General features: G+C 39.5%; 1 protein-coding gene across 2 annotated transcripts in view; it reads right to left on the bottom strand.

The window, feature by feature from the left end:
• The window catches only part of TLR1 (toll like receptor 1), a 43,610-nt gene extending 22,387 nt beyond the window's left edge, over positions 1-21,223 (bottom strand). The window contains exon 1 of one of the 2 annotated variants that reach the window (XM_060148353.1): positions 21,063-21,223. The gene's annotated coding sequence lies outside the window, so the exon portion shown is untranslated. Of the gene's footprint in view, positions 1-2,634; positions 2,741-21,062 lie in introns of those variants that run through there. The other variant, XM_060148354.1, reaches the window with a different exon arrangement.
• Positions 21,224-21,377: the final 154 nt, after the last annotated feature.

Raw genomic sequence — 21,377 nt, 5'->3', positions numbered from 1 at the left:
AACTCTCCAGCCCATTTACTCAAATTTTCTGTAAACCGAAAACTGCTCTAAAAAATAAAGTCTATTAGGGCTTCCCTGGTAGCGCAGTGGTTGAGAGTCCGCCTGCTGATGCAGGGGACGCGGGTTCGTGCCCTGGTCTGGGAGGATCCCACATGCCACGGAGCGGCTGGGCCCGTGAGCCATGGCCGCTGGGCCTGCGCGTCTGGAGCCTGTGCTCCGCGACGGGAGAGGCCACAGTGGTGAGAGGCCTGCGTACCGCAAAAAAACCAAAAAAACAAAACAAATTATAAATAAATAAATAAATAAAGTCTATTTTAAAAAAGGAGAAGAAAAGTCAATAGAAATGGTACCCAAGGAAGCACAGACATTGATTTGCTAGACAAAGACTTTAAATCAACTGTCTTAAAAGTTAACTACATGACTACGGTCTCTTTTCATTGGACTCAGAATACTTTATTGCTCTTTCAAAGGGCAGTCCTCTTATCCCCTCAAAATGTTTTACCCGTCAGTCAGTTTGATCATCTAAAATTGTACAAAATGGTATGCAAGGAGCTATTGCCAAAAACTACAAGACAGGGCTTCCCTGGTGGCGCAGTGGTTGAGGGTCCACCTGCCGATGCAGGGGACACGGGTTCGTGCCCCGGTCCAGGAAGATCCCACATGCCTCGGAGTGGCTGGGCCCGTGAGCCAGGGCCGCTGAGCCTGCGCATCTGGAGTCTGTGCTCCTCAACGGGAGAGGCCACAACAGTGAGAGGCCCGCGTATCACAAAAAAAAAAACAAAAAACAAAAAACTACAAGACATGCTCACGAGTCTACACCAGTATTCAATTTGGTACTACGCTCAGCCATCTGCTGCAACCAGTGACCCCTCATGGGTGAAGGGTTAACAAACTCATTTCTCTCCTTCTCCATGGACTAATCTGATCTAACTCTTTTCTGGAAACCTGATACAGGGAGAATGTCAGCTGTGTTATCAGGAAGAATCACTTATGATAAAAGTGACCATTGAGGGGCTTCCCTGGTGGTGCAGTGGTTAAGAATCCGCCTGCAAATGCAGGGAACATGGGTTCGATCCCTTGTCTGGGAATAGCCCACATGCCGTGGAGCATCTAAGCCCGTGCGCCACAACTACTGAAGCCCACGCGCCTAGAGCCTGTGCTCCACAATGAGAGAAGCCAACGCAATAAGAAGCCCACGCACCACAACAAAGAGTAGCCCAGCTCACCACAACTAGAGAAAGCCCGTGCACAGCAACAAAGACCCAACACAGCCAAAAATAAAAACAAATAAATAAATTTATTTTTTTAAAAATGACCATTGAACGGTAAATAGCATCCAGGCTGAAAGGACTGCGTATGAACTATAAATACCAAGTAGGAAACCTGAGCTCTATTTCCTCTCCTGTATCTTCCTGAGTAAACTGGGACCAAGTGTGGCCTATTAGCACTTGTGCGTCTGAATGTTCAGATGAGCCTGAGAGGGCCTCCTGGTGGGCACTGCAGAGCCATGCCAGCAGTAGGCTAGACCTTCAGATCCTCAACTCAATTTGGCCAAAACAACATGAGATGAAAAGGATGGGGAGGAAGGTGGTTGACAAGTCCCTGAGGCCTGGTTGGAAGGCCCATCTCCCTGTAGCTTGATGGCTAAATCTCTACGGCATAAGACAGGGGATAAATCCTCTTGTGAGGGTAGATGAGGATAGGAATGAGGCCAAGTTTGTGTTACAAGGAAGAACTACTTATACTCTTTACCTCCATGAATTGGACCTCAACAAAACCAGCTGTAGCTGGGCTGGCAGAGAGGATACTACCGTTCATGGAGCCATTTGAGAAGATATGATTAATACAGGCCAAGCCGGGCATTGATGACCATTGTGAGGTGGAAGCAGATTCACCAGCCCACAGACATCATGCTTGTGACTGAGACAAAGGGGTGGAACTAAAATTGTGCAAAAGGTCAAGCAAGAAGCCAGTCCCAGAAATTCAGACACACATTCGTGAGTCTATGCCACTTCTGCTCTGATCTGCACAGAAAAACATCTATGAGCCCCAGCAGGGAACAAAAGCTGGCCAGGACACACCAGGATCCACAGCCACCTAATTCCCTCAGCAGCATCCTGAGAGCAGCAGTGGCAGCTGTGATGGTCACAGGGCAGCCTCCTGCACCTACATTGGAGTGTCCACACCACATCTGCCTGGAACCACCTATAGGCAGAGGTTAGAAGTGCTTCACAGACTGGCGAGGGTCCGTTGAGATAACACATATACTCTGCTCTTTCCAGTCACAGGATTTTTTTTTTAGTTGCAGGATCTCATTTTTGGACACAATTCTCATAAACATGGAAATACGTTTTTCCCTTTCACATTAGACCAGAAGCAATAAATTCAGAGAGGCAGGATTCGGCACTTGATAATCTGAAATCATCAAGTTCCTACAGTTGACACACTGATAAAACAGGAGAAGATGGAGAAATATTAAAAAGTGCACTGAAGAAATTGGAAGGCACTTCAGGATAAAGCTGCTGTATGTAAGACAAAAGTCTTCCCAGAGCCCAGAAAGTCTCACTGTACTACAATGGATTACAAGACATTGCCTCTCAGGACAATGATGCTGAGTGAATGAGAAAAGATTACCTGGCTGAGGGGAGGAGGCAGGTGTATGCACCCATGGACTCAATATCTGCTACCAAGACAAAGGGCTAGAACTTCGAGGCTTGCTCAACCCCATTTAGGATCTGATCTCCACAAAAAAGCATCTAGGAGGCCCCAGGGGACAAGAGCAGGCAACAGGGTCCTGTGTAGCAGGAATAATTGAGAACAGATTTTGACTACTTGTTGTTGTTCAGTTTTATTAACAAAAGGATCCACTGTTCATCACTTGAGGGCACACGGAAATAGCAAAATAGTTAAGAGATGAATAGTTTTAACTAGTCATACTTTGGAAGAGTAAAAACTCTTCTGGGTTGGGGAAATTTCATTACAAAATGGCATATAGTAGTTAAAAGTCCCTCCCAGCTCCTCCAATAAAGCATTTCCCATCTGCCCATCAAAACACCCAGAAAACACAGAAACTCTCAAAAACCCACCTTGTCACCAAAACCAAAGAAGGATGGAAAATTAATGGCCGGATCCAAAAGCATTTACACTCATGAAGAAATATCTGGAGCTATATTAAGGAAAACCTGGCATACTCAAGCTTTGTTTCAGGAAAACAGACTCCCTTCTGAAAGGTAGGAAAGAATTTTGTCCCTCTACCTGTTTGTCTCTGATTCAAACACCAAGGATAAGTAACAACCAGGCAATTAAGTAGCATTTCTTTTACCCCAATGCTACTGATGTTAGTAGGTCAGAATACTGAGTTTTCCTTCTACAGACCACCGCCCCCCCCAGCTCTCCAAGATTTCTACACCTAGTCAGTGATGGACATTATCAGGTAAGAACTGAGCAAGAAGCACTATCACCACTCCTATTCAACACAGTACTGAAAGTCCTAGCCAGAGCAATTAGGCAAGAAAAAGAAATAAAGGTGTCCAAATTGGAAAATAAGAAGTAAAATTATCTCTGTTTGCAAATGATATGATTTTATATGTAGAGAATCCTAAAGATTCCACCAAAAAGCTGTTAGAATAAACAAATTCAGTAAGTTGCAGGATACAAAACCAACATACAAAATTAGTTGTGTTTCTATATGCTAACAACAAACTATATGAAAAAGAAATAAAACAATCCCATTTACAAATGCAAGAAAAATAATAAATTTAACCAAGGAGGTGAAAGACCTGTACACTGAAAACTATAAGGAATTGATGAAAGAAATTGAAGGAGACACAAATAAATGGAAAGATATGCCATGTTCATGGATTAGAAGACTTAATATTGTTAAAATGTCCACACCACCCAAAGCCATCTATAGATTCAGTGCAATCCCTAACAAATTCCAAAGGCATTTTCCACAGAAATGAAAAAAAAAAATCCTAAAATTCATATGGAGCCACAAAAGACCCTGAATAGCCAAACAAGCCTGAGACAGGCTTGAGGCATCACACTTCCTGGTTTCAAAACATATTACAAAGCTATAGTAATCGAAACAGTATAAATTTAGCATAAAAACAGACACACAGACCAATGGAGCAAAATCAAGAGCTGAGAACTAAGCTCACACATAAATGGTCAACTAATATTTGGCAAGAGAGTCAAGAAGACTCAATGCGGAAAGGGTTATCTCTCCAATAAATGGTGTTTGGAAAAGTGGATAAGCATATGCAAAAGAATGCAATTGAACCCGTGTCTTACCCCACTCACAAAAATTTACTCCAAATGGATTAAAGACTTAACTGTAAGATCTGAAACCATAAAACTCCTAGAAAAACAAGTAGGAGAAAAGCTCCCTGACTTTGGTCTTGGAAATGATTTTTTTTGGATCTGACACCAAAAACATAAGCAACAAATGCAAAAATAAACAAATGGGGCTACATCAAACTAAAAATCCTCATGCACAGCAACAGAAACAATCAACAAAATGAAAAATCACCAACAGAATAGGAGAAAATATAAACCATTTTATCTGGTAAGGGGTTAATATCCAAAATATGTAAGGAACTCATACAACTCAATAGTGAAAACAAAACAAAAACTTAAATAATTTTATTTTAAAATGGGCAGAAGACCTAAATAGACATTTTTTCCAAAGAAGATATACAGATGGCCGACAGGTACACGAAGAAATGCTCAACATCACGAATCATCAGGGAAATGCAAATCAAAATCACAATGAGATATCACCTCACACCTATTAGAATGGTTATTCTCAAAAAGACAAGAGATAACAAATGTTGGCAAGGATGTGGAGAAAAGGGAACCCTTGTGCACTGTTGGTGGGAATGTAAATTGGTGCAGCCACTATGGAAAACAGTATGGAGGTCCCTCAAAAAATCAAAAATAGAACTACCATGTGATCTAGTAATCCCACTTATTGGTATTTATCTGAAGGAAATGAAATAACTATCTCAAAGATAGTGCACCCCCATGTTCATTCCAGCATTATTCCCAATAGCCAAGACATGGAAACAACCTAAGTGTCTATCAGCAGGTGAATGGGTAAAGAAAATGTGGTGCAGACACACAGTGGAATATTATGCAGCCATAAAAAGAAGGAAATACTGCCATTTGTGACAACATGAATGGACCTTGAGGGCATTATGCTAAGTGAAAGTAAGTCAGTCAGAGAAAGACAAATACTGTATAATCTCACTTATATGTGGGATCTAAAAAAGCCAAACTCATAGAACAGAGAATAGAAAGTTAGTGGCCAGGAAACAGAGGAAATGGGGAGATGTTAGTCAAAGGCTACAAGCTTCCAGATGTAAGATGAATGGGGTCTAGGGATCCAATATGCAGCCTTAGGACTACAGTTAACAAGACTGTATAATATACTTGAAAATTGCTAAGAGAGTAGATCATACATATTATTACCACACACACACAAAAAGGTGTGTGTGATGGATGTGGATAACAAACCTTATTGTGGTAATCATTTTGCAATATACATGTATCAAATTGTCACATTGTAGACCTTAGACTTACACAGTGTTGTATGCCAATTATATCTCAATATCGCTGGAAAATAAAAAGAACTGGGCAAGAGGTAAGGAGGGATTTGAGGGGGTATATTTCATTCTGAATGGTGTAAGACATACAACAATACTTGTAAATGGGGCAGAAATAAGAACTTTAGCAAGTGTATTCATCAGAAATTGCAGTTTGTATGTATAATACTCCATTAGGTCAAAGTATCAGAGAATTGGGCAATGAGAATAAGAGAAGCTACTGTTTAATACTGGTTAAAACAAATAGCTCACAATGAAAATACAACAGATAAGGACACCTATGCAATGAATAACATTGCATCAAAATTTACAAAGTAACAATGCTGAAAACATAAGGAGACATTGATAATGAAAGTAATATATTTCTCTGGGTCTTAGTTAGATCAAGTAGCAAAAAAACAAACATATATGGAGGGTTTGAATAAAATAATTAATAAAGGATTTAATAGAGACTTATAAACTTTGACCCTACAAAAAGAGAATATTTTATATCTAAGGGCCAGGGTTCATGGAACATTTGCTAAAATTGTTTCTTAGGTCAAATAAATTTTAAAACAAATACCCCAAAGCAGAAATTCGTAAAGTCGTATTTCTGACTACAAAATAAACTTTTAAGATCACTTTTTAAAATGTTCTAAATATGTTCTGGATCAAGAAAATCACATTTTCAATTATAAACATTAAAAATGATGAGAGTCAACAGGGTGATATGCACATGCACTAGCCACCGCCTCTTGCTCTAAATCCCCAAAATAATGAAATACACACACACACACACACACACACACACACACACACTTAAAAGCAGAAAGGGAAGTCTTTAGGGGAGCTGAAACTAAGAGAAGTCTCTGAAATCCACAAGCAGATTGGACTACGATAGACAGAATAGTAGCCTCCCAGAGATGTCCACTTCCTAATCTCAGAACTTGTAAATATGCTGTTACATGGAGAAAGGGATTAAAAGTTGCAGGTAGTATTAAGATTGTTAATCAGCTGACCTTAAAATTTACTCAGGTGGGCCCAATGTAATCAAAGTATCCTTAAAAGTGGAAAAGGGAGGCAGAAGAGGTCAGAGTGATGTGATATGAGAAGGACATGACCTTTCTTGAGGAAGAGGGCCATGAGCCAAGGTATGCAAGCAGCCTCTAGAAGCTCAGAAAGGCAAGTAAGTGGATTCTCCTGTAGAGCCTCCAGAAGCAATGCAGCCTTGCCAACACTTTAAACCCAATAAGACCTATGTTGGACTACTAGCCTACGGAACTGTAAGATGATAAAGTGTGTTTTTCAAGCCTCTAAGTTGTGGTAATTTGTTACAGCAGCAATATAGAATTAATACAGACTAGTTTGGTCTAACCGCCCAACAAGCAGGCTGTGAAAACAGATCAACAAGCAGTTTTACATGGAGCCTCAAGCACAATTTGGGTTGCACAAACAAGAAGCATGACACTTTTACAAAGCAAACCCTGTGATAGAAAGGAACCAGACTCAAGATACAACAGACATTAACACCCAAGGAGACAGAGATAAAAGAGAATAGGCATTTTAATAGATAGATATCCTCAGAGAGGTAAGATTCTAAAAAAGAATGGAGTAGGAATCATGAAAATTAAAAACTTAATAACTGAAATGGAAAACTCGTTGGATGAGTTGAACTGCAAAGTGGCACTGCTGATGTGAGAATGAGTGAGATAGAAGACCAAGAAGAGGAATTTTCCCAAAATACAGTCCAAGAGGCCAAAGAGATTAAATATATGAAAGAAATGCTAAAAGATGTGGAAGACAGATCCACTATATGAATTACTAAAGCATAGACTCTATCCTCTGAAAGAGAAACTGACTCAAAAAAAAAAAAATTGAGAATCAAGAAGGAATACTTTGCAAAAAAAGTAGAGAATTTATTGCTAAGTCCCAATAAGGATTGATGACAAAAATTTTAATAACCATCTGGAATTTAAATTGCCAATGATAACAAGGGAGTTAGTGGATAGTGGAGGGAGAGGGAGAGAGTGGACTGAAAGCATGTAAAGATCCTTGCCTGACTGAGAAGCAGCTATAGATACCAATTAACTCAAGATTCTGTTAGAAAAATATAAGCTTAAGTATGTGTATTATAAAATTAAGAGTATGTATATGTATGTTATTAAAATATAAATAAAAGAGATAAATTCCAATTATTTGGTAGTAGAGAGAAGATCAGATTGAAGAAACCCTAATCAATCTTGCTCTATGCTGAAGGGATAATACATAGTGATTAATTTGGATGTTTCTGGGACTGTAAGCATGACTTATTATTAGCAAATCTATGACAATAATACAGCAGTGGATAAAAGGAAAATAAAACAGAAGAGCATCTCCATAGATATTAAAAATTCACTTGATAAAATTCAGCATTCATCTTTGACTAAAAACATGTTAATTAAAGTATACATTTAAAAGATACTTTTAAAACTTGATAGGGCTTCCCTGGTGGCACAGTGGTTGAGAGTCCGCCTGCCGATGCAGGGGACGCGGGTTTGTGCTCCGGTCCGGGAAGATCCCACATGCTGCGGAGCGGCTGGGCCCGTGAGCCATGGCCGCTGAGCCTGCGCGTCCGGAGCCTGTGCTCCGCAACGGGAGAGGCCACAACAGTGAGAGGCCCCCGTACCGCAAAAAAAAAAAAAAAAAAAAAAAAAAAAACTTGATAAAGAATATATCAAGTATCTGACTTAAACCAATATCCCACCCCCAAAGCATTTCCATGAAAGTCAATATCAAGGATGCCCACTATTATTTAACACTGTTCTAGAAGTTCTAGTCATTGTAAGTAAGGGGTGAAAATGAGAGACAGAAATATTGGAATGGAGGAAATAAAATTATCATTATTTTTAGATTATGTGATTGTCAATGTGGAAAATCCAAGAGAAGTAATTAAAAAACTGTTAGAACCAGTAAAAGAGTACAATAAAGGGGCCAGTACAAAAATATTTTTTTAAAAAGAAATCTGTCCAAAAATAGCAGATTGTTCAAATAAATTATGGTATCTCCATATAATTAAATATTACTGTGTGGCCTTTAAAAATAATGAAAATCTAATTCCATGGAAAATTGCTCACTATATATATGTGACAAAAAGTAGCTTATTTATAAAATGTGCAGCAGTTAATATGTACACATGCATATGGAAAAATTAATAAGATACATACCAAGATATTAACAGTGATGATCTCTATCTGGTAAAATTTTAAGGGGAGGGGTTATTTTCCTTTTAGTTGTTACCTATATTTTTCAAATTTTGGACATTTAAAATTAAGTAGATCACGTGATTTGCTCAGAAAATTTATCCCCCCAAAATCAATAGTCAATAATATGAATAACATCCAGTCACACAAAAATCATATTAAATCAAAATAGTGTATAACATCTAAATGAAACTTGTGATATTGGACTGAATCTCAACTTAGACCTGCTGTAAACGTTACTTATCAAGGGGAGAAAGGATTTTAAGAGGGACCAGGTATTAGATTCTATTAAGAAATAAATGTTAATTTTTGATAATGTTATTTGGCTATGTTAGGAAAATGTACTTTTTTTAGAAATACAGAATGAAGCATTTAGAGGTGAATTATTAGCACGCCTATAATTTAAGATATTTAAGTATAAAAAGATAAAGTGAATCAAATGGGAATTTTTTTCTTAAATATATTTTTAAAGGCATGATTATTTTCACCTACCAAATTGGGAAAATTCAAAAATATAGTACCCAGTGTTGGCAGGTGGGACTAAAATAAGAACTCTCACTTACTGCTGGCAGGAATGAAAAATTAGTACATTTGTGAAAGGCAATTTGGTCCCATGTATAAATTCCTTAAAAATATGCTTACCCTTATTTTAGCAATTCCACTTCTCAGAATTTTCTTCTAAAGGAATACACATAAAAATATTACTATGAGGTTGCTCATGAAGATGAAAAATTGAAAAAAATCATAATGACTAGTAGAGAAAATTGTTTAATCAGTTATGGTACACCCATACCACGGAATAGCATGCAGCCTCAAATACTGCACTTCGGAAAAAAAATTTCTATGACATAACGTTAAGTGGACAAAAGAATACAAAATCGTGTGTGCAGTAGGACTCTAGTTTTGTTAAATATGATTAAAACCTGACATGTACAAAAACCCTAGGGGAAAAAAAGAATGGAAAGAAATATACAAAATGCTAACTGGTTATCTCTAGATCTCTAACTCATAGATGAATTTATATTTCCAAAATTTCTAATTTTGAACATGTTTTATAAGTTGAAAGGCTTGTCTGGAAATATAGCTAATATAAAATTATCTATATTTAAAGAAATATAATACACTTGCATTTGTGTGGAGAGAGAGAGAGAGGGAGAGCTTCTTCCACGTGATAGACAATTGACATCCGTGAGTGAGAACCCACTCAGAGGTCTCTGGATGGTGTCTGTGTTCAGGGGACTGAAACTTAGCCACTACGTAGGAGAGTTGATAAGCTTCCTGTATATCACCCTGCCTCCAAAACACAAATATTCCTCCCCGATCATTTATGTCCTCAAGCGTTTCCTAGTGTTTACATTTAAGCCAGGAGCTTCTCTATTTACGAAAAAAAAAATATGGAGGGGGGAAAAGGGAGACGAGAGAGCGGAAGATTACAGAGGTCACAACTTTTTTTTTTTAAAGGAAGTGTAAGAGATAAAAGGTAAAAGGTTTTTTGTTTTGTTTTTTTTCTTTAATGCATCAAATGAAAGGTGTGGGTGGGGGAGACAGAGGGAAGAAGCTCTATATCAAGAAAGAAAATGAAAAAAAAAAAAAAAGGCGGCTTCCCTGGTGGCGCAGTGGTTGAGAGTCCGCCTGCCGATGCAGGTGACACGGGTTTGTGCCCGGTCTGCTGAGCCCGTGAGCCATGGCCGCTGAGCCTGTGCATCCGGAGCCTGTGCTCCGCAACGGGAGAGGCTACAACAGTGAGAGGCCCGCGTACCGCAAATAAAAAAAAAAAAGAAAAAGAAAAAAAGAAAGAAAGAAAATGATGGATAGGATCTATGAAAATAAAAACTACGAAAAAGGAAAGACCGGTAAAACGTGCAATTCCATAATCAAATCAACAAATATGCAAGAGAAATACTGTTTTATTTGTCAAAGCTTCGGTGAGAATGTTGAAAAAGGCAAGTTCTGGGCTTTCCCCGCCACTTCCTCCATTTAATAAATGTTTATTCAGAGTGTACTATGTGCCAGAACTGCCCCAGACGTCCAGTGCTGGGGATATAAATACGAATAGCAAAGGCATAATCCCTGCTTTCAAAAGCTTATAAATTAGTGACAGACACAAATAAACAATTATAGAACCATGTGACAGGAAGGATCAAACACTCACGTCTGTGGTAAAAATACATAATATGTGATAGGCGCCATATCAGCGGCAGAAACTACTGTAAACCTTACTGAAAGCAAGGAACTAGGGAAAGGTGAAAAGAAAAAATGTAGTAGACAAAAACAGAAGAAAGAAATAACATCAGTTAGTTTTTTCCTTAACTATGACAAGTTCTAGCTATTTTTATATCTTTCAAGATAGCCATATCTTTATCTTTCTTGTCTAATAAAAAGAACGCTTGCAACATTAAAAAAAAACAACCTTAAAATCATTTTGCAAAAACTTAAAAGAAACTTTACCTATTTCCTATACAATCGTTAGCATTTTCTTGCTTATTTGAAGTAATTATTCCATAATTTGAAAAAGCCACAAAGGCTTCTTACTTACCAAGATTTCTTTCTCAGAAGAAGGGAAAATAACTTCTAAATGCACGGAAAAATAAGTGCTTGACAAAATGCAAGTCCTTAGTTCAAGTAAAGCAATACTATAAAAGCGGTTTGCGCCACCTGTCGGACATTACTGGAATTACCCCTGCACATGAATTTCCCCTTCAAAGGTCCTGAGCAAAGCATGTGGTCAGTAGGGTTTTCTGGGCTACAGATTAAAACAGTAATCAAATTTCTTAATTCATATGATCACGCAGCTTATGACAATTTCAGTATGAAGAAAAATGTTTTTCTAAGGTGATATTTATCTGTAGAAGTTTGCAGCCTGAATGTTAAATTGTCACCACAATGGAAAGTTACTGAACTTTGCCTGTTTTATCACCATTTTTAATATTTTCAATATAATTGTAACTACCATGATCAATCGGTTTTGAAGCATTATTTTAGCTGGATGGGATACTTTAAAATAAAATGAACTTAGGTTCAAGAATTGGTTTTTAAAAAATCAACTTTTAAGGAAAGTTTAGTAGTTACCACATCCGGGGGAAATTACATCCTGTTTCTCCATGTTCTGACCAATATTTGGTATTGTTAGATGTTTTCATTTTTAATTCTAAAATAATAAATGCCACTGAGATCCTGCAAGACTAATTAAAAATCAATTTTCTAAAGGCCATTTAGAATAATTTTAGAACAATGTCAACAAAGCTTGATGATACAAAAAGAGGATGTCTGATTAACCAGATACTTCAGGCAGCCAGGATACCCTGTTCCCAAGACTTTCCCTTAACTGAGGTTCTGTAAAGAACTGAACATATGAGTTAAATAATCATTCTATAATTAATCCCACTGTTTGGCATTATTTCATCGTTAAAAAAACAAGTTAAGACTGTACAGTCTGACCCACGACAAAGCTGGACATCAGGGTTAGAATCACTTCTGCTTTCGGGGGAAGGAAAGGCCAACTTCTTACTATACATTCTTACTCATCAAACATAACAGGAAGCCTTCACAGGCCTGGGGAGGGTCAACAAACAGTGACTGGATCTCTGCTGAATGAGCAGAGGAGACGGCTAGAGTGGAGTGGGTGCCTGTGACCCTGGGAAACCAGCTTTGTGAAACAGGCAGAAGAGAAAGGAACCAGCTATGGGTTTGAGGGAATTTCAAACAACACTGAGCCAAAGTCTTTAAGAAATAAGCACACATACATGGCTGCAGATTTGGTCACATCACACAGTGACAAAATGTTTATGAGCATTTGGTCACAAACGCTCATTAGGGTATTGCATAATAATGCTGGTTTTCGGGAACAAAGAGGCTATTCTTGTTGAGGCTGTTAGAATTCTGAGAAATGTCTTTAAGGAGATGAGAAAACCCACAAAAATCAGGTAATATGCAAGATGGCATGGCAGTGGAACAAACAAACAGACAGTGCTGGGCAGAAGTCCTCCAAATGCCATGTCCTAGCTGTATGGCCTTGGGCAAGTGGCTTAACCTCAAAGACTCCATTTATTCATCCACAAAATGGGAGTGCTTGTGACTTTTTTGGGAAGATAATAAATAAAAAGTGTCTGGAATAGTGATTTCCATAGAAGACAAGTCATTATAGTAAGGAGTTTTAGAATTCTATGCAAGCCTCACATTTTTTATGCTGAGGTGGAAAGACTATGAAATGAAGAAAAGCAAAGGGCAGAAGAGTATGGAGAGTGTTTCAGCATTTGCATAAAATCCGGTCCCTCAGACATCTGCACAGGTCATCTTCTTGCCAGGAGTAAGGCACACACAGAGGAGAGACACACACACACAGAGAAAGGAACAGGCCAGGTGAAAACAGAGGCAGAGGTTGGAATTCTGCAGCCACAAGCCAAGGAATGCCCGGAATCACCAGTAGCTAGCAGCCCTGCCAGCACCTTGATTTTGGACTTCCAGCCTCCAAAAGTGTAAGAGAATAAATTTCTCTTGTTCTAAGCCACCTGATTTGTGGGAATTTGTTATGGCAGCCACAGGCATCTAACACAAGGGTCTACATACTTATGCTGACATCTGCATAAAAATCTTTTTTTCTGAGGGGATACTTAAGAAACTGTTACCTTTGAGCCAAAGAACCAAGGGAGGGAGATATTTTTACTCATCATTTTATGCTCTTTTGTCCTGTTTGATTTTTTTTTTTTACTATGTACATGCATTACTTTTATTTTTAAAAAATAAAATAGCATTATAGTGGGATAAGTAAAATAGTCTAAAGCCAGCAAATATACTGTCCCCATACAAACAGAAGCAAGACATTACTTTAATGATTTTTGTTCTTTAAAAAAACTTCTCTTTCCCTGGAAAATCAATTAAAAAATCAATTGCCTACCAACAGGTTTGAAACAAGTTATATAAAAATGATCAGCATCATAAAATATACAAACCACTAGAAATGAAATTTATAACTTAGATATTAAATATTAATATTAAAACCAAAATCTTCTGCTGAATTAAAAAGAAAAAACAAAACACATTCCAGAAGATACTTGTAACACATATAACCACAAAAGGATTGATATCTGAAATATATAAAGAATTCCTACAAATCATTAATAAAATGGCTAACAAACCCAATGGGGGTGGGGGTAGGAATTAGCAAAGGATATAATCAAATGGATAACAGGATAACGTTAAGACAACCAGGAGACACCATTGTACACCCCTGGGATGGACAAAAATTAAAACATCTAATGATACCAAGTGTTGGTCACAATGTGAGGAAACAGGACCTCTTACACATGTCCAGAGATTCTGACTTAAATAGTCCAGGATGGGGCCAGACATCAGTATTATTTTGAAAGCTCTTCAGGTGATTCCACTCCAACCCAGTGAGGATCAGGGCGCCCTGAGACCTAAACTCCATCCTGAACACCGCGCCCTCTAGTGGTCCCTAGTGGTCTCCAGTGGTCCCTCTTTTCCTCACACCTCAGGGCCTGGAGGTGATGTAGGTTTCCCTGACTCTCACTGCTACTTCCAGATCACTGTTCTTCCCTCCAACCCTTGAAACCTACCCTCCTGGTTGCAGTCATCCACAGGCCCATCACTCCCTCATTCATTGAGTATTTTTGCACCATTCACTGTCTGAGTCTAACACCACCACTGTCGTAATTCTAGTGATTTCAGTAGCTATGTAGAGATTCTTTTATTCCCCTGGCTTCTTAGTTCTTTGATATTCTCTCTTCTAATGAGCTTGTCCTGAAACCTACCTCAGCCATGCATTCCCTTATTGTACCCTACATATTATTATTACCAATGGCTGTGCTCTCTCCATAACCTCTCTTGCCAGCATCCCGCTTTTCAACTAGCGCCTCTAACTCTTTCTCTCAGATGCCATCAATTCCCCAGTCCCACTGCACTGGACTGAAAGATCATGGTCCACCCTTTTAATCATCTCTCTGAATTCACCCTCAGCTACCTTACTCCTCTCTCCTCAACCCAGGTTAAATCCAACTTGCCACTGGACTATATTGAGCCTGACCAGCTGAACATAGTTGGAGAAAATACACACCCATGCTGACTGTCTCACTTGAAATTCATGACTGGATCCCAACCTCAAGAGGGAGAAGCCATTCTACTATCCTTTTTGCTCCCCTTCCTTAGCCCATTCACTCTCACTGTCCTACACATCCTCCTCTTATGCTTCCAATACCTCCTTTCCTTCCTCACTTTCAGCTGCTGATGCTTCATTTTTCAGGAAGAAAATAAATGCAGCCAGAAGAGCATTTCCACATCTTCCCTCCAAAATTCTACTAGTGCCTACTTGTCCCTGTTCTATCTGTGCTTTCCGCTGTTCTCCTGAATGAACTCTCTGTGTCGAGCCAATTCCTCCCCATTAAGCACTGAACCTCACTCCTGCTTAGCTACTCAAGGAAATCCCTTTACAATTATCCTCTCTACATTGCATCATCATTTTTTTTTGCTCTGCTGTATGATTCCAATTAGCATATAATGCTACAATTTCTCTCATAGTAAAAAACAAAACCCTCCTCTGAACCCACAACCTCTTCCTCTCTGCTCCTCTTTACACTAAAAATCCTTGAAAAAGTTGTTTTACTCACTAACTGCAATTGTTCTCCTCCCATCTTCTCAAATCCTCCCTCTCTCTCTCTCTCTCTCTCTCTCTCTCTCTCTCTCTCTCTATATATATATATATATATATATATTCTTTTTCATATTCTTTTCCATTATGGTTTATTACAGGATAATGAATACAGTTCCCTGTGCTATACAGTAGGACTTGTGTTTACCTATTTTATATAACTCCTAATTTATCCCTCCCCCACCCCCTTTCCCCTTTGGTAACATAAATTTGTTTTCTGTGAGTCTGTTTCTGTTTCATAAATAAGTTCATCTGTATCATATTTTAGATGCCACATATAAGTGATATCATATGGTATCTGTCCTCCTCTTTCTAACTTACTTCACTTAGTATGATAATCTCTAGGTCCATCCACCATCTACCTCAAACCCCAAACCTGTCCCTTTTGCATCCTTCCTCATCTCAGTAAATGATACTTCTATTCTTGCAGGCTAAATTCCTTGGAGTAATTTGAGACTTCTTTCTTTTCGCTCAAACTCCACACCCAATCCATGAGCAAGTTTTGTTGAGTTTTTCTTTAAAATATATCCACAAGCAAAACCGCTCTCATGCCCTCTACCACTCCCACGTGGCCAAACCATCAATTCCCTCACGTGGGTAACTGCAGTGGGCCCCTAATTGGTCTATCTGGCTCTACCTTTCCCTCCATCCCCCCCAACCCCATCCCAACCCAATTAAAATCATGGCACACTCCTACTCAAAAGCTGTAAGGATCCCCTTGCCACTCAAAGCATAAGCCAAATCCCTACCATGGTTTGCAAGGCACTGCCTGGTCTGCCCGATCTCTCAGTCTTCAGTGCCTCTGTGGCCTCATTTCCTTCCACTCTGCCCCATCCTCCCTCTGCTCCAGCCACACTGGCCATCTTACCATGCTGTGAGCACACCAAGCCTGCTCCCATACTGCTCCTGCCGTTCCCCCTGCCTGAAACTGTCCCCACATATCACCGTTGTTCACTCCCTCACTTCCTTAAAGTCTACACTGAAGTGCCGCTTTATCTGCAGGGCCTTCCCTGACCACAGCTGCTCCCACCCATCATTCCCTAGACCCTATAGACTATATTCTGCTTTATTCCACCACCTTGCACATTATCTAGTTAGGGTCTATCTGCCTTGCGACAGAATATAAATTCTTGGAGGGCAGGACTTTGCTCTGCTCCTTATATCATCCCTAGTACCTAGATCAGTTTTAGGTACATAGCGCACTCTCAAAAAAATTTTGTTTAGGGGCTTCCCTGGTGGCGCAGTGGTTGAGAGTCCACCTGCCGATGCAGGGCACACGGGTTCGTGCCCCGGTCCGAGAAGATCCCACATGCCGCAGAGCGGCTGGGCCCGTGAGCCATGGCCGCTGAGCCTGCGCGTCCGGAGCCTGTGCTCCGCAACGGGAGGGGTCACAACAGTGAGAGGCCTGCGTACAGCAAAGAAAAAATTTAAAAAAAAAATTTTTTTGTTTAATGAATGGTTGGGACCACAGTGTAGAACGATTTCATAATATCTAGTGATGGTCAACTGGCTATTCCATTTCTAGCCCGGGATACAAGAAAACATATACAAAGTTGACCATTGCAGCTCTATATGCAATATAGTAGATAGCACTATATTGGCATTCAGCACATGTAACAACATGTAATAGTGAAACATGAAACACACTAAATGTCCATTGTGTGGGGAATGGATATATTGTGGCAATTCATACAATGGAATCCCATGAAGACTTAAAAATGCATGTACTGGAGCTACATGTATGAATATGAATGATTCTCAAAAATATAATGTTGAGTAAATAAGTGTACAGGATGTTATTTATAACATTTTAAAACACTGAAAAACAATTTTATATAGTGTTGATGAATGAGGATATGTGCAGCCAAATGTAATAGAACTATGGGTGGGAAGGATGCACAACAACCTCAGGACACTCGTTACCGTTACCTCTGGAGAAGGTGGAGACCAGGAGGAACAGGGTTCAAACATATCTGTAACTTTTTTCTTTTTAAAAGAAGGTTCTAAAATAAATGTGGCAAAAAATAAGATTTGTTAAATCTACATATTTTCATACCATTCTCTACTTTTCTTCACACACATAAGTATTTGTAATATTTTTCCCAACCTGGGTTCTTGGACTCTTTAATCAATAGAAATTGCTAAGAGGCCAGACGAGGAATTCAGGCAAGGCTTTATGGGGACTCGTGCTGCAGCACGAGGGATTGAAAACAAGTAACAGGTGCCCTTGCTCGATCCCCAAGGTGGGTGAGCTGGTTCCTTAAATGGGGTGAGGGTGAGGGCAGATTGGTGGGTTGGGCTGGAGGGTGGCTTAGGTCATTTGCCCACCCCCTTGGTGGTGCTGCATGCAGGGATCATGCTCAGGACCCTGCTTTTGCTCCTGGCACTTCAAAAGTGGCAGTTGGGTTTTGGCTTTTTTGTATCTTATTGTTCATATTTTGCCCCAACTGCACATGCATGCAGCTATCTTTAGTCCCTCATAGTTTCTTTGTATTCTGTTGCTTGAGGAGACATGTGTCCAGGTGCAAGCAGTGCAGGAAAGGGTCCCAGGTCCCAGGTCCCAGCCTGTCTCAATATTATTCTCTAGTTTTCTATATATTTTAACTACTCCTGAGTTTTTTAAATAAAAATTGCTTACATTGCCAAAAATTGAAGTTTTGAAATAAACCAGGTGGGCTTGAAGCAGCAACATTTGAGTAAAAGGGCATAATTAGCAGTTGGCAACAAAACCTGTTGCTTGATTGATAGTCTCTTATTGTAAAGATACAGTTTGGGTCAAAGGAGAAAGAAAACTGGATAAACCTACCTAAGGAGACAAAAGACCTGTACTCCTAAAACTATAAAACTGATGAAAGAAATCGAAGATGACACAAACAGATAGAAAGATATACCATGTTGTATATACCATTGATTGGAAGAATCAATATTGTCAAAATGACTATACTATCCAAGGCAATCTACAGATTTAATATTATCCCTATAAAATTACCAATGGCATTTTTCACAGATCTAGAACAAAAAATTTTTAAAATTTGTATGGAGACACAGAAGGCCCTGAATAGCCAAAGCAATTTTGAGAAAGATAAACGGAGCTGGAGGAATTAGGCTCCCTGACTTCAGACTATACTACAAAGCTATAGTCATCAAAACAGTATGGTACTGGCACAAAAACAGAAATATACATCAATGGAACAGGATAGAAAGCCCAGTAATAAACCCACTTACCTATGGCCAATTAATCTACAACAAAGGAGGTAAGACTATACAATGGAGGAAAGACAGTCTCTTCAATAAATGGTGCTGGGAAAATTGAACAGCTACATGTAAAATAAAAAAAGAAATTAGCACATTCTTTAACACCATACACAAAAATAAGCTCAAAATGGATTAAAAACCTAAATGTAAGGCCAGATACTATAAAACTCTTAGAGGAAAACATAGGCAGAACACTTTGACATAAATTGCAGCAATATCTTTTTCAAGCCATCTCCTAGAGTAATGGAAATAAAAACAAAAATAAACAAATGGGAACTAGTTAAACTCAAAAGCTTTTGCACAGCAAAGGAAACCATAAACAAAATGAAAAGACAACCCACAGAATGGGAGAAAATATGTGCAAATGATACAACCAACAAGGGACTAGTCTCCAAAATTTACAAACAGTTCATGTGCCTCAATATCAAAAAAACAAACAACCCAGTCAAAAACTTAGCAGAAGACCTAAATAGACATTTCTCCAAAGAAGACATACAGATGACCAAGAGGCACATGAAAAGATGCTCAACATCACTAATTATTAGAGAAATGCAAATCAAAACTACAATGAGATATCACCTCACACCAGTCAGAATGGTGTTAAAAATCTAAAGATAATAAATGCTGGAGAGGGTGTGGATAAAAGGGAACCCTTCTACACTGTTAGTGGGAATGTAAATTGGTGCAGCCACTATGGAAAACAGTATGGAGGTTCCTTAAAAAACTAAAAATAGAGTTACCATATGATCCAGCAATCCCATTCTTTTGCATATATTCATAGAAAACTCTAATTCAAAAAAAATACATGCACCCCAATGTTCATAGCAACATTATTTACAAGAGCCAAGACATGGAAACAACCCAAATGTCCATCAACAGATGAATGGATAAAGAAGATGTGGTACATATATACAATGGAATATTACTCAGCCATTAAAAAGAATGAAATAATGCCATTTGCAGCAACATGGATGGACCTGGAGATTATCATACTAAGTGAAGTAAGAGAAAGACAGATATGATATTGCTTATATATGGAATCTTAAAAAAAAAGATACAAGTGAAGTTATTTACAAAACAGAAACAGACTCACAGACTTAGAGAACGAACTTATGGTTACCAGGGGGGAAGAGTGGTGGGAGATACATTAGGAGTTTGGGATTGACATGTACACACTGCTATATTTAAAATAGATAACCAGCAAGGACCTACTGCATAGCACAGGGAACTCTGCTCAATATTCTGTAATAACCTAAATGGGAAAAGAATTTGAAAAAGAATAGATACATGTATATGTACAACTGAAACTAACACAACATTGTTAATCAACTGTACTCCAATATAAAATTTAAATTAAATTTAAAAACAAGGGGAGGGGGTTTCCCTGGTGGCACAGTGGTTGAGAGTCCGCCTGCCGATGCAGGGGACACGGGTTCATGCCCCGGTCCGGGAAGATCCCACATGCCGCAGAGCGGCTGGGCCCGTGAGCCATGGCCGCTGAGCCTGCCCATCTAGATGGAGCCTATGCTCCGCAATGGGAGAGGCCACAACAGAGAGAGGCTCGCGTACGGCAAAAAAAAAAAAAAAAAAAAAAACACAAAGGGAGGAATGCCTGATAGGGCTGTTGCCTTTCAGCAGGGCAAGGAGGGGCAGGTGTGGCAAAGGTATTTGCTATGCCCTAGGCAGGCACAGAAGTCACAGGCAATGGTGTTTGTGTCTGTGGTACACCAAAACACACCTGTCACACCTGGAATACAATTTGCTAACACTCACAATGGCAGAACTCAGAAAGAATCACTGTTTTCAAAATTAAATTTTCCCTAAACTTTATACAAAAAATTACAATACACATACATATTCACAAGAATAGGTTTATACTATATACACACTTTTGTAAGCTTCCCTTGCTCTCAACTTAATATTCGGCTATGGCCCGCCTTCCTTCCATATCAACAAATTGGACGTACAGTTATAGTTAATGACTACAGCATGTCCGATTGTTTGAAGTTACCATAGTTTACTTCACCAATCTTTTTACTGGGGGACAGATTATTTCCGCGTTATTTTCCCCGGCATAAACAACCACAATAAACATCCTTGGACATACATATTTGTACATTTGACTGTTTACTTAGTACAATTCGCAGATGTGGAATTCCTGGGCCAAAGCTAATACATTTGAATTTTGATCCGCATTTCTAAACTGGCCTTCTAGAAAGTATTTTTATTCGGTTGATTGGTTTTAAATCAAATTACACTCCCACAAACAGAGTAAGACAAAGCTGTTTAAAGCACCACCAGGGGATCGCAAACTCTTACTGAACTTGAGCGGCCCCTTCTCGGTAAAACTGCGGTGTTTCCTGGGCGCTTTTAAAGGAAGGAAAGGGATCCGGAGAACCCCGAGTCCCGCCCTGGGTGGGGGTGGGCGCCCCTCCAGTTCACCCGGAGGCGCAAAGCCAGAAAAGCCAAGTTCCCCAAGCTTGGTCGGAAGCGCGCCCGCGACCCCCGCAGCCTGAGGAAAGAGGTGCCCGGGACTTCCGCCGCGCTCTGAGCTGGGGCGGGGTCACGGGGGGCGGGGCCCTGTCGGGGCCGCGGGGCGGGGCAGCTCGGCTCGTCAGCACCCGTCCCCCTCCT

The sequence above is a fragment of the Lagenorhynchus albirostris genome, chromosome 4, assembly GCF_949774975.1.
Source record: "Lagenorhynchus albirostris chromosome 4, mLagAlb1.1, whole genome shotgun sequence".
NCBI lineage: Eukaryota > Metazoa > Chordata > Mammalia > Artiodactyla > Delphinidae > Lagenorhynchus > Lagenorhynchus albirostris.
Note: the sequence above shows the minus strand (reverse complement) of the source record. Positions and strands in the feature narration are given on the sequence as shown.